We start from the raw sequence: 14,133 nt of genomic DNA on the forward strand, positions 1-14,133 counted from the left end.
AGGGGTGGCAAGTAGCCCAGCACCCTAAGGGGCCCATGGTTTTAGTTGTTGGGGCCCCACCCTCCATCCTACTGAGGAAGGTCCCCAGGCTCGGAGAGCTGACGTGACTGCCCAGGTCCCTGTCCCAGACTCGGGAGCTTGGTGGCCCAGCCAGCACTTAATCCAGGCAGCAAGAAGGCAGACTTTTGATTTTAAAGCGCACAGAATTCAACACACCCCTGTTCTCGGGACCATCGCTCGACTTCAGGGTGTTTGCAAACTTTCCAACCCCCTTGCAAATTCAGGGATTCTGAGCTTTAAATCAAGCTGGAGCTATTTCAGGGGTTGGAGTTTAATTTGCTTGGGACAAAATGCGCTTCCTGGTTAGAAGGAAAGCCATTTATGGGGCTTATAAAAAGAGTTCCGGAAGATTCTTGGACACGAAACGGCTCTCACGAAGCGGTTGTGCTGAGTGAAGCGGAAGCACATCGGAGACGCAGATTCAATTCCCTGAAATCCACTTGGGTATAAGAAATGTCAGGAAAGGGGCCTTGGCCAGGCACCCATTGCCAGGCCCCAAATGTCTGGAAACGAATTTGAGTGTGTTCGTTTGGTCGGTCACCCTTGGGCTCGTCTATCCCAGCCCCACAGTGACAAGCCTTCCCTCCTGCTTCGCAGCCAGGACCCCCCCCCCCCCCCGTAAAGGAGCATCAATTACCGAAGAATCTTCCTGGGCAGTGTTGCCATGATCTGGAGTCTGGGGTACACACAGGGTGGGGAGTGGGGAAGTTGTTAAAAATCTGTGTTCTCCTGAGATAGTTGGGGGGGGGGGGTTCCGTATGTAGCTGCGCCTCTGTGGTGTCAAAGTCACTCAAGCAGCACTCTCAAGGGTCCCCTGGAATCAGAAAGTTTCTATAATGTACAATGTGTCTTATCGTGTGTTTAGGCATATTTATGTAGATTTTCATCTAGTTCTTTTTAACCTGGCATTATGGTTATCCTAAAACACCACCCCACCCACAGGGAATAGGTTAATTAGTGACCTATATAGCATTTCCAATGTATAGTGCTTTGCATCTTGAGCATGCTTGCAGGCATTGAGTTTGTATTATATTACATATTACTTCTACATTACATTATTTATATAGTATATTATTTACATGTTATATTATTTATATATTATTTTTTACATAATATATTATTTATATATTTATTATATCCTATCATATCATGTTATATTAATTATATATTATATTATAAATTATCATCAAACATAGTGTATCAATGTAAACACAATGGGTTGGATAAGGTGTGTTTTTGGCCAGTAATAGTAAAGAAGCATAAATATTAGGAACAAAACACAGAATTATAGGCCCTACATGGCCTAAGTGTGCATCGTATAAATTCCGTGGACACTTCAGTTGTTGTGAATTCCTGCCCACTTTTTAATCCCGGGAAGTGCCAGGTTTGCACCTGCTTGCGACGTCCAGCGGTTCCATCGCACTTCTCCAGTTGGCCACTAGGTGTCAGGAGACCAAATTGAGTAGGAAAAGGCCACTGAAGTTTGCTCTGTGAGAAACAGGAATTCCCCAATTAAAATAAGTGGTGTTGCACAAGCTTATTTACATTAGAATCCCCCAAACTTCTATTGTATCACAGACACAATGCTATAACTGGTTATTAGTTTCCAGGCTAGCCCACAAAAGCCCATTAGCGTCGTCTTCTTCTTTTTTTTTATATACTTTTATTGATTTCAGAGAGAGGAAGGGAGAGAGAGAGAAGCATCAATAATGAGAGAGTCATTGATCGGCTGCCTCCTGCACACCCCCGGCTGGGGATCGAGCCCGAAACCCGGGCCTGTGCCCTGACCGGGAATCGAACCACGATTTCCTGGATCCTAGGTCGATGCTCAACCGCTGAGCTACACAGGCTGGGCCTCACTAGCTTCTTAATGAGCCTAAAATGGGTTCCTGCCTTTGAGACCAAACATGGGAATGGGGTGACACCCCACCCAGAGAACACTTGGGCCTGGCGCCTGAGCTTCTCAAACCGCCACCTCTTTTGAAAATTGGAGTAATGATTCCTGCCCAGCAAAGGCGGTCCTGGGAATCAAGGGACATGCCAAGTGCATGTGCAGTAAAACAGACAGGAAGCCGTCACCGCGGCCTTCTCCTGTTCCCTTGCTCATGGGTTAGGGCCGGTTCTTCTCAGTCTTTGTAGTCCTGACAGGCTACAAGGTTTCCTTCCCAGGCTGACTCTCGGGTATTAGTGGGGCACCCACAGCACCGGGCAGAAGGATCTCCACTCGCCATCAGAGCTGTGATTGATTAGTGCTATGGGCGGGCACTCAGGGCAGCCCTAGGAACCGGCCTTCTCACAGCCTTTGTGCATAGGAATTGCCTGGGGTCTTGCTAACGTGCAGATTTGATTCACTGGTCTGGGGTGGGGCTCAGGATCCTGCACTTCTAACAAGCTAACGCATCTCTGCGTGTCCTTCCCAGCTGGGCAGCTTATAGTACCTCTTTGGAGGTTTTGAGAAATGCAGGCTTTCGGGCCCTGCCCTAAACCTATGGAGGCAGAATCTGCCTGTTAACCAGGAATTTCATATGAATATCAAGACATGAGAGCTCTGCCAGACTCTGCTCCCTGGTTGGCTAATATCTGGCGTCTCAAGAAAGGCACCCCGGTCCCCCCAGCATGGTCAGAGGGCTGACTGAGCCCTTTTTCTCTTTAAACTTCTCTTTATTTTCATAGAGGGGGTGACTTCAGGTTTCACCGTGAGCCCAAGGACAGTTTAATACCTGTCCCAGCCAAGAGCCACCCGCACACACTCTTCAGAGGCTCCTTACAGCTACCCCCCAGGGAATGGCTTTGCAGAGTTTGAATCAATACAGGTTTACAAATCAAAGCCCAGAAACACCAGGGCAGGAGCACTCCGTTTTTCCACCATTGCCCAGCCAAGTAGCCTACAGAGTGGATGTGGGGGGGAAAAAGTCACTCAATGCTGAGCCAATGCATTGCTTCCAGCACCCCCCCCCCCCCAGCACCCTGTTCTATGTCTTTATAGCAGTGATCCTGCCTTTTGCAGCTGTTGGTTTGTTGCCCCGACTCCTGGAACCCAAGTGCCTGTGAGACACCAGCACCGACCACCAGGTGGCGTTATTGACCCAGGACAGCTTGGTGGCAGCTATTCCAAGGGGTCCCAAAATAGTCAAAACGCAAAGGACCCTTTACAGGTGTGACGCCTTCCTCAGCTGGGACTTGGATAGTTTAGTGGTGGTGCCAGGGAAGGCATTAGGACTAATTCTTCTAGAGCAAATGAAAATGAGGCCTTGTCGGGACGTTTATAGATGAAATAAGATTATCCTTGGTTAGTTAGAGAGTTTATAGAGACTATAGTGATCTCCAAACCGATTTCAGTATTTTGTTTGTTTGTTTTTTTTTACAGGCAAACAAACTTGCAGGAGAGAAAGGGACAGAGTGAAGAGATGCTATTTCTGGATATAGAAAAGTGTTTTACAAAGAGAAATGTTCAAGACCATACATTTGGACCTTTATGATGTCACATCCGTTTGATGCAATAATAACCATAGCATTGGTTCACCTGCATTGAAGTTGTCAGAAAGTTTCAGCTTTACTTCTGGACAAGGCCACGATGATCGCCCCGGGGCCATGAGCCTTGGCTGGACGCATCAGCTAGGCTCCCCGTCATCTTTGGACGTGCTGTTTCTGCCTGGGTCCCAGCATCTCCATGTAAGGCATTTCTCGTGTGTGTGTTTTTTTCTTTTTTAAAATGTTTTTATTGATTTCAGAGAGAGGAAGGGAGAGGGAGAGAGAGGAAAAAGACATCGATGATGAGAGACATTGATCTGCTGCCTCCTGGGGAATCAAACACCAAACCCAGGCATATGCCCCGACCGATTATTGAACCCGTAACCTCTCGGTGCAAGGCATAATGCTTAACCAACTGAGCCACACTGGCTGGGCACCTCTCAGGTGTGTTTTAAAGAGGAACCCTTCTCAGGGAGTCCCCCCATGGGCAAACTCTGAAAATGCCAAAAATAAGCCTGACCTGGACTGTTCTTAGGTAGCGTCTTAGACACAAAATAAAAGCCACCAACTCCTTGCAAAGCTCCCTTCCGAAGGAAAGGGGGACAGAGCCGCCCGCCCCCCTGAACTGTCCCTCTCCCTCCTAGGCCGCGCTCAGGAAGCTGAATTGTCAGGCTGCTTGGCACACCCACGCCGGGCACATTGTATTTGGGGTGTTGGTTCTCAAGAGGCAGAACACTCTTCACTTATAGCTTTTTAAAAAAATTTTAAACACAGCCCGAAGCTATGAGCCATCGCGTTTAGCTTTATGGGCTCCACCCTGTACATAGGGACTAATACACAGACTTAAATTTTCTCACCCAGTTGTGCTCAGCGTATTGTCTATTATATGAATTAAATATTTAAAAAGCCTGCGTGTAGGTGGTCTGGCCTTCCGTCGCCTGTAACAGCTCGTATGGGCCTGTAGTCCTCTCTGGTTTTGCAAATGATCTAGAAACTTCCTTCGTACTAACCTATGGGAGGAACTGCTCGTGGGTGACTTTCCCAACCCGCAGGACCAATCTTCCTTGAAGGTGCAACAGAGCAGTGTAACAAAGGCACCCCAGCCTTTTTCTGGGTGCCCCGAAAATGCTGGAGCTTGACCCTAACGCTGGCCGCCCCTGAAAGGTGCTGCCTCGTGCAGACTAACGAGTGAAACCTCCAACTGCCCCGTTGACGGTCATCGCGGGTCACTTCTTTAAGCCAGAACTCTGATTACATTCTTTCTCCTGCCCTGCCCCGGGGCCCAGCTCAGAGGCCGGGGGGCTCCTCTCCGGGAACCGGGGGTCCGAAAACACATTTGGGCAAAACAGATGGGACGGAGTGGACCGAAGGGGCCGAAGGCCGTGGGCGAGGGGCGGGCGGATGTCCCTGACCCTCTGCGTGTCAGTCCCTCTATCCTGCCATCTGCACCTTGGCACCATTGTCCCCAGGGCCCCCTCGCTGCTGTGAAGGACAGAGCTTAAACATGCTGATGAGACAACTGTCCTCAACCCTGTGCGTGCGGCCCTTGAGTGTGCGCTTTGGGTAGAGTCCTGACCTTGAACGTGAGTGACGGAGGCTGGGTGGGGAAGAGGGGAGGTGGCTGCCCTGGGCTCCATTCCCACCCCCAGTGGTGTGGGGCCTTGGGATACAAACCCTTCACCTCTCTCAGCCCAGGCCTCCCCACCTATAAAATACATCTCATCACAGCTACTCATGGGTTGTGGAAGCTGGTCCCCGAAGATGCCCCTCCTCAATGACACCTCCTGGTGTTGGTGCCTTGGCCCGGTCCCCTCGCATGCTAGCTCCGGACCGGCCTCAGCACCGTCTTAGCTATAGGATGTGCTGGGTGACACTGGGCTGGGTCTAGGCCTGACCCTTAAGAAGTTCTGGCAGCTCTGCCTCTGCGCTTTTGGGGGCCTGAGCCACCGTGTGAGAAGTCCAGGTGGCATCCTTCAGAGGGACCATGTGGAGGAGCCACGTAGGAAGGGAGAGGCCCCGAGGCCCCAGAGAGAGACAAGCCCAGCCACTGCAATGCTCTGACTGAGCCTGGCCCCCACGGCCCACGCCAAGGCTGCCGGCAGGCGGGCGAAGCCATCGGGGACATGCAGCCCCTGTCGCCACCTGACTGTAGATACAAGAGAGAAGCCAGACAAAGGCAGAAGAGGGACCTTGTCATTGCGCCCCAGGCAACACTAGGGCCCTATTGCTTTAGGCCCCTGGGGGAGACTTCCAGTAACTTCCCAGAGGACCTGGCACCTGCTACCTGGTGGCGAATTTTGTGTCACGGGGCATGAAACAATATTGTATAAAAGGACACCCTCTTTTGCCCTGGGCGTTAGAGCAATAAGAGCCCGCGACTCCCTTTGTTCTGATCCCACGCATCGGTTCAGGATGTGAGGGGTCCGGAGGGAGCCCGGCTAGATATGCAGGCCAGATAAATGTAAAACATGTTGGATTTTTTTAAAATTTTTTTTTTTTTTTTTTGCCTTTCAACAGCTGGGCCTGCCAAGCCCACTCGAAGAGAAGGGGCTGCATTTTCAATGAGTCCCATTTTCTGAAACGGGTGGCCTGTCTTCGTTTTTCCAGCTTTGCGCCTGTGGTCGCCTAACCGGGCATCTTGGTGCTTCCATGTCCCCTCTCCGGCTGCGTCCCGGCTCCTCCTGGCTCAGTGTCCCATCTGCTGTGGGCTGAGCGCCCAATAGTTTTCCATGGAGGCCTCTGGACACAGAGGCTACACACAGCTGTACGGCTTCGGAGGCGACGGACCCAACACACACGCTGGACGCCTGGCCCCCCAACCCCGGCCAAGGGGCCGTCGGAAACGTGCGTTGACTGGGGAGCATTTGACTTTGTGGTGCGGGGATCACGCAGCCCTGACAGTCCCTTCTCCCTGGGCCTTCCTGCCCCTCACCTAGCTGCTGTTCGGAGATGTGAGTCTTAGGAAGGGACGTGGAAGGTGGTAGCCTTCTAATCCAGGAACGTAAGTGTATTTACACCCTCACATGAGAGGGCCAGGCTGCTGTCCGTCTCGGGAAAATGCTTATTGCTTCTCCTTTGAGCCGGGAGCTGGAACTCCTTAAACGTGCCCAAGCCGTGGCTGCGATCACGGTCTGATTCTCATCTGGGCGAAGGCATTACATCGCTTTAATATGCAGCAGTCTAACATAACATTAAATCATTTTTAAAAGTTTCATCTAGCTGAGCCCGAGCCAAGGTATTCTTGGGCTGGGTTCGCACATCCACCCTTTTCTTATATAGTTAAAAAGAAACACACGACAAAATACCTATCGAGTGATTTCACTCTTGCCAGCATCCAAGAGCGAGCTGCCTAAGTGGCCCCTCTCGGTTTCCCGGGCCCCGCGGTCCGGCTTCCTTGCCAAAGTATCCTCCGCTTGCCCACCACGCACGGCGGGCTGCAAACTGGGGGGTCGGGGGAGCTGCTGGGCCGGCTGCAGGGACGCCAGAGGTTTGGAGAGAGGCTCCCGCGACACTGGAAGGTAACAGGTGCTTCTGCCCCTGTGCTAACCAATGCATCAGCTAAGGCCTCACCTCACGTCTGCTCCATTCCCCCTGCCAAGCCCTGCTCACCCACCGAGGCCCAGATGAAGCGAGGGCCTGTGTCATGATCCCCCTAGAATCTTGGTGGCCTCCCAGAGTCCGTTGGTGACCCAGTGAACACAACAGAAGCCCCCACATAAACAGCTGGGAAGATGGGAGCCACGGCCTGCTCCCACGGTGACATCCAGCTTCCTACCTGGAAGCTGGGACAGACCAGCACCCACAGGCCACCCAGGTCTCCCCCATTTCTCGCTTTTTCCCCGACTCCGCTCCTGTCCCAGGCCCTCCTCCGCCTACCCCGGGGCTCCCCCGGCCCACCTTCTGCCCACCTCGATTCTTCAGAACGCGCAGTAGGGTGGCAGAGACAAGGGGGGGCCATCTGGGGCGGGAAAGGAATTTCCTTCTAGGCTCAGCCGTTTCTGGGAAACCGCCCAGCACCCGTGGGACTGGGCGATGATTAGGAAGAAGCGATTGGGTAAGTGCAGCCCCGGATGGCTGCCCGGAGTCCTGGCAGGAAGCTCGTCCCCGGGCCCCTGCAGCGTCTGAGGACACACTGGGCAGCCCAGGCGCTGTCCTCGCCCAGGGCCCCGGCCTTCCACCAGCCTGGCTCCTGCCCAGGCGCATGGGCGCGCCTGGCTCCCCCCGAGATGCCATGAGCTGCCAGGGGCCTGTGTCGCAAGCCGGGCCCCTTCCTAAGGCCGGGAAGGCTGTCTCCCTGGGCCTGGTTGCTCCTCCCCAGCCGGCTGGGCCAGTCTGGAAACAATGAGTGTGGAGAGAAACCGCTTCTCGTGGGGCTTCTGGAAACCACGGCCAGGGCATCGGCAACCAGCTTTTGCACGGGGCTGTGGCTCCGAGGAGATGCTTCGGCGCTGGGAGGGTGGGGAGGAAGTGACAGAGACAATAGGTGGCATTGTGTTTCTCCCAGGAAGCTCTGGCCCGAGTCGCTTTCAGGGAAATTGACTCGGGTGGCTCGGCCTGTTCCAATGCAACAGCTTGATGTGATTAGGGGACAACCCGCCCTTCCTACCTCATTAACAACAATGCCAGTGGGGACCGGCCATGCCACAGGGGCTCTGTCCCCTCATTCGTCAGGCTGGGGGCTGAGCCTAGAAAGTTGGGACAAGGGACAACAATGCATCTTAGAGCAGAAGCAGCGGCGGAGGGAGTGCGCTTTGATGTGGCGCCCTGGCCTGATCGGGGCTGACGGCTGGGCCGGTGAGGCCTCCAGAAGGTGGCATAAGCTGGGCTGGCATTTGGGTGGTGGGCTTTTGCACCTGGGCCAGATGCAGTTTGATTGGGTTTAACACATGCCAATGGTGGCTTTTGTTCTGCGAGGGGACAAAGGCCTCCCAGGCCCGGGCGGGGCCCAGGGTGAGACCCCGGCGGCACCCGTTTCCTCTCCGTCGCCTCTGGTCACTCTCCTTGTTGAAGTTGAATGAGGACAATGAATGTTCACAGGCTCATTTCGCACTCCAGCAAGTTTCTAACACGTCCTAATGAGGAGGCTGCAGCCCGGAGACGGGAAGGAGAGGAGGACCGTTGAGGGGCTGGGAGGGGTGTGGACAGGCGGGGGAAGCTCCAAACCACACCGATCCTTGGGGAGCCGGGGATTGATCTGGGAAGGAAAGCAAATAAAACGAATCTTAACTGGCCTTTGTTTTCTGGGTGGCCAGACTCTCCCCAACTCTCCAAGGTTCTGGAAAAGAAAGCAAAGGATCAATCAGTGTTGACGTTGACCTTCTGAGCTGGATCACACCGGCAGTTAACACCCTCTGCTCCTCTAACTCAGGCTCGAGCTTTTCCCATCCACGGGGTTGGAAGCCACAGGAGCCACGGGGACAGTGCCTGGCCTGCCCTCTCCCTCCTGGAGTGGACTTGAGGAAGTGCTGTTCCCTGTGGAGATGGCAGCGATCCCCATGAAGGGGGTGATCCCGCTGATCTCGACGAACACATTGGCTTTCTTGGGCCCAAACAGTGGAAAGAGATGGAGGTGGAGGAATGGGGGATGCCTGTGTATCCTGTATTAGTCAGTATCGTTCTGGTTCCGCTGCAGTAACAAATACCCAAAATGTAGGTGCTTAAAACCCACAAACGTTTCTTTCTTTTCCTGCCACATGGCCATGGTTGGTCAGCTAAGAGCTCTGTGCCATATCGCTCTTACTTCTGAGCCCGAAACTAAAGAAGCATTGCTCTATAATTGGTAATACTCATGACTGGTTGGGTAGAGGGAGAAAGATGGTGTCAGTGTACTTGGCTCTTGAAGCACCTTCACAGAGGTGACCCACATCAGTCTCGCTCACATTTCATGAGCCAAAGTAAGTTACAGATATAGGGTCAACCTCCAAGGAGGGGAAATATGTCCTCCTGTCATGTTTCTAGAAGGCAGAACCAAAAATATTTGGTTAGTAGCGCTAATAACTTCTATGGCCATGTAACAAATTACCCCAAAGCTTAGTGACTTCAAACAATAAATATTTATTTTCTTACTCAGGAATCTGGGAGCAGCTTAGCTGAGTGATTCTGGCTCAGGGTCTCTGTTGAGGTTGCAGTCAAGATGTTGGCTTGGGCTTCAGTCATCTGAAGGCTTGACTGGGGCTGGGAGGTCAGGTGGCTCACTCACATGGCTGTTGGCAGGAGGCCTCAGTTCCCTACCACGCGGGGCTCTCCACGGTGCTGCTGAGCATACTCATGACATGGCAGCTGCTTTTTCCCAAAGCTAGTGAGATAGAGAGAGAGAGAGAACACAGTCACATCACTTTTATTACAGTATATTGTTATAATTGCTCCATTTTATTATGAGTTATTGTTGTTAATCTCTTACTGTGCCTAATTTGTAAATTAAACTTTATCTTAGGTATGTATATATAGGAAAAAAACATAGTATATATAAGGGTTCATTAATATCCTCAGTTTCAGACACCCAGTGGGGGTCTTGGGGGGCATATTCCCCACAGATAAGGGGGAACAATGGTATAGGAAATCCAGACAGACATCCGGAGGGATGGAAATCAGAATGGGCCCCCTTGGGTGGGGTGTTGACAGGAAGGGTTCGAGAGCCTTCAAGGGCTGGAAATGTTCTCATTTTTTATCTTGGTGGTGGTCACCCAGGTGAAACATTCATCGAGGCAAACATTTAAGATGTGTGTACTTTACTGTGTGCTAGAAGGAAACACAGGACGGTAAATAGGTTTTCTGCGTATTCTGGCTCTTTCTGGAACTTTTCGAGCTGTTTCTTTAACAATGAAGAATCGATCATTCTGTCAAAAATGGCACAGATGTCACTTTACCTCCCAGACGTGAGAGTGTTTGCAGGAAGAAGTAATTTGGGGAAAATGACATTCTAGTCGTAGAACTTTCTCCCTGTGCGGAGACGATCCCTGCCCCCTTCCCTCTGTGTCGAGGTCTGTGCAGCCGGTAGTCTCAGCTTTCAGATGTCATCTTCCAAGCAAAGCGCTCTCATTATGGTCTAATTACCTGGCTGTTGGGAACAGGAAATGAAGAGCTGAGCTATTGAACTTGGGAAAAAAGAAAAGATGAGAACCACTTCCTTCCAATATTTTTAAAGTTTCAGCAAGATCGCTGCTTCATCTCCTCAGGGCTATTAAGTACATTAAAAAATCTTCCTAATTCTATATTTTAACAGGAAACCAGAGAGTGCAGTTTCAATCTTTTGGGTAAACAAAAACAAAGGTGTGGGCGTGAGTTATAAATAAATCCGTCTTATATTTTAAAATGCCTGATCACATATTTGCTTAAAGAATTTCTACACATCGTGGTAAACATAATAGACGTCATATATTTTCCTTGAAAGATATAAATGTAAAATTAAATAGAAGGCACCCAATTTAAAAAAAAAAAATTGCGTAGTGAGTTCTGGTCAATAGGGTTCATTTTTCTTTGTGAGTTTTTATGGTTTGTGTGACCAGTCCAGGCAAAGGAACTTCGTGAAAGAGGCGTAGTGACAGAAAATCCCAAGAAATGAGAAGGGCGCTTGTCTTTCTGTCAATGGGCTTTACATCCCGGCCATCTATCCACCGCAGGGAGCCCTTCTTCTGTTGGGACAGGAAAAGGGCATTTCTGATTTCTCATTTCTGATTTCTCAAGCCCAGAGAATGGGCCCCCACCCGAAGGATGTCCGTGTCACTCGGCCGCCAATCTCTGTGATATTGGATACGACATGAAAACTAAGAAAGCAGGGAAGACCGACGTGGAGACACTGGGAAACAAAATCTGTATATTTGATTTCAAAGGGAAAGTCTCCATGAATGTCTCTCCCTGGCCCTCTCGGAGACACGTTGAACGCAGGGGTACTTTTAATCAAGGAAATTAAAGCGCTTTAGAGCAGGAGACGCAGAGTCCTGCTAGGGAGATCAGCTTAGACGAGTGAAAACATGCCAGGTCCCTTGCAACGGAACACTGGGCAGGGGAGGATGAATAGTGCCACGAGCCATTTTAAGAAAATATCCTGCAAATGGGCAGAAGTAAAAGGAATGCATTTTTCAAGGGCCAACCGGGTGTAGATTCCCAGTAACTTTTGTGCAAAAGATAAATTTTTTTTTTTTTTTTAATCTTCACCTGAGGGTATATTCCTATTGATTTGAGAAAGAGAGGAAGGGAGAGAGAGAGAAACATTGATGTGAGAGAGAAATATCTATTATGTGCCCTGACCGGGAATCACGCCGAAACCTTTTGCTATATGCGAGGATGCTCCAACCGACTGAGCCACGGGGGCAAAGCTAAAGAAAAAGCCTTAAGGGTGGCTTTAACTGGTTTTCTGTCCCTCTAAAAAACATCGGTGCATTTAGCAGAGTTAGTGGTGCTATTAAAATTGATTTTAAATGATTAAAAACAGCATAGCTCAATCCACTAGGGTGCATGCAGTTTGCATTTTTTCTGTAAAAAGATGGATATTTCTCAAATATGGATGGATTTTCCCAAAGTGCTGTGAGAGTTAGGTGGCTGATGAACTGTTTAGATTTATTTCTGATAGTCCCATGTCAGCGATTGGACTAATGACACAGGAATTAGCATGCAATTTTGTTGTTATTTGGTGGGTAAGGAGAGCTACGTTCATGCATCTATCTCAGCTGCTCAGAATCAAAGAAGGGAATTTCACTGGAGGTGGGAAATCGCCTGTTCCATGGGCAAAAAAAAATTGTCATTCGGACATCCCTTTGCAACTCAGCGTGGCCTGAGCCAGCATTTCTGGTGTCTCCCAGGCACTTGCTAGGAATGTGCTACATCAGGCCCGACTGTTACTGGCTCACAACCTGCTTCTTCCAGATCCCAGGGCCCTGCTGTGCCCATGAGGGTTGGAGACTAGTCGTGGTAACAGGGCCATCCCGGGGCCTTAGACGAGGAAGAGCTGGGCCCTTCCAGCAAGGACCTTGTATTTTATTAAGACTAAAGATGTGGCCCGGCCGGGCGTGGCTCAGCGGTTGAGCGTCGACCTAGGATCCAGGCGATCGGGGTTCGATTCCCGGTCAGGGCACAGGCCCGGGTTGCGGGCTCGGCCAATGACTCTCTCATCATTGACGTTTCTCTCTCTCCCTCTCCCTTCCTCTCTCTGAAATCAATAAAGATATATTAAAAAAACAACAACCAAGACTAAAGATGTGAACAGAGATGGGGAATTATCTTGCAAAAGCCTGGTCCTGTTCCCGCCATCCTGACCCCCCCCCCCCCCCACCAGCCTGGACTCCACCTCCCGACTTGGACTCCTTGCTGTGACTTCTGGATCAGCCGGGGCCGGAAAGATAAAAGAAACAAGCAAGGTTTTCTTCTGGAGAGGAAATGTTTTGAAGCAAATGTGGAAACACGGGTCTCATCGGTTTCCAAGGGGAGCGAGGCGCAGATGCGCCGGCGGATCCCGTGCCAAGTGCCCGCCCGCACTCTTATCTGGTAATTGCTTCAGGAGGGCGAGAGCGATCTGGGGGCAGGGGGGTCGCTGCCAGGCTCCCCCCCTATCTCTGATCCTTAGCCTCTCCTCCTCTGACACGTGGAAAGGCGCCTCGGAGCTCTAGGGTCCCCAGCAGTGTCATCCTTCCATTTAGATGCACGGTCCCCTCTGCCATTTGGCTTCGGACGACCCCAAGATCTGATGACATTGAGCCCCACGGAGCCGGGAGGGAGCTCTGGGCGGGCTGGCCCTCCTCAGGCAGGGGTGCGATTGGGTCCTGGGAGCCCCCTCTCCACCGTGGGCCCGGGGAGGCCCCCCCTCGGATAACATGTTCCAGGTGCTCAGCCTCAAAACAAAGAATCTTTTCTCCGTGGCCTGAGAATGGGGAGTCCTCGCTCGCTGCGCGACGTTTTTGCGAGATGGTAATATTTGGTTACAGTAAGATCTGCTCGTTCACAGGAAACCCAGCAGAGGTGCCCGTAATTTGATTCATGTAGTTACTGGGAAAACTTCAAGCTGGGGGCTGGGGGGGGGAGTGAGGCCCGGCTCATTCATGCAGAGCTCAGCGGGGTCAGCGAACAGCCTCTGAACAGAGCCTCAGACAATAGGCTGCCGGGTCCGCAGCCACCTAGGAGGTCAGGGTCACCGTGGAAGTTTTACCAGCATAACACCCCAAACAGTTTCCATGACCCATATTATTCCATCTGATTTAATCTTTCGAATGATTGTTAATGGGCAACTCTAAAGCCAGAACAAACAGCCTTATGCAGCAGACCTAAATCCAACAGGTAAGGGCGTCAAAAGTCAATTGCTACAAATTTATTGGGAGTGCAATGGAATTTGGTACTTGAAGAATATAATTTTATAAAGCGCTCAAGGCGATGTGAAACGATACTGACAGGTTTTGCCTGAACATATATTAATTCATGTCTTTCCAGCAATTTTTCAGTTTATAGCACTACTGTATCAATTAAATAAATCTGTAAGTTATTACACATATATATTTGTATATGTTACACTTATAAAATACATTTATATAGTCTACTCTTTTTTTAAAAATTTGTTTTTATTGATTTCAGAGAGAGGAAGGGAGAGGGAGAGAGAGAAACATCGATGAGAGAGAG

The sequence above is a fragment of the Miniopterus schreibersii genome, assembly GCF_964146895.1.
Source record: "Miniopterus schreibersii genome assembly, chromosome: 22".
NCBI lineage: Eukaryota > Metazoa > Chordata > Mammalia > Chiroptera > Miniopteridae > Miniopterus > Miniopterus schreibersii.